Here is a 542-nt window from a genome sequence, read left to right on the forward strand (position 1 = left end):
GAAAGGCATCCTCCGCATGTTTAGGGGTAGGATTTTCTTCCTTCTGCTTTTGAAATTGCTTCCATTGTCTCTTTCAGTATGCTTTTTTAATTTCACAAAGGAGATAAAATTAGCTATGGCCTTCTACTTCTACTTCTAAAAGGATTTTTAGCTCCGAAACATCTATCCCTCCTTACAACTTGTACTTTTTGGTTTCCCGACTGTTATGGGGGGGGGGAAGCAAAATATATAAATGGACCTGCCATAACAGAGACAACGAGGGGGAGGTGTGTGTGTGATTGATTTTAAAACTGTGTCTGCATTTTAGAAATCAGATTGTTTGGTATATGTATTATATATGCTGATTTAGCATGTTGCTGTTTTTTTGTAATGTAAGTCGTTTTGTTGAGATTAAACTGTGTGCAGCTGAGGTATTTTTGGAATAACTATATAACTTTAAGATTACAGTCAAATGTCTCCAGCAAGTGGTAAAACTCTGCTATTACACTATGGACTGTAATGACTCTCTTTGCTTTGTAAACCAACCTTGTGTACGAAGTTAA

The sequence above is a fragment of the Simochromis diagramma genome, unplaced genomic scaffold (assembly GCF_900408965.1).
Source record: "Simochromis diagramma unplaced genomic scaffold, fSimDia1.1 OVJJ01000293.1, whole genome shotgun sequence".
Lineage (NCBI taxonomy): Eukaryota > Metazoa > Chordata > Actinopteri > Cichliformes > Cichlidae > Simochromis > Simochromis diagramma.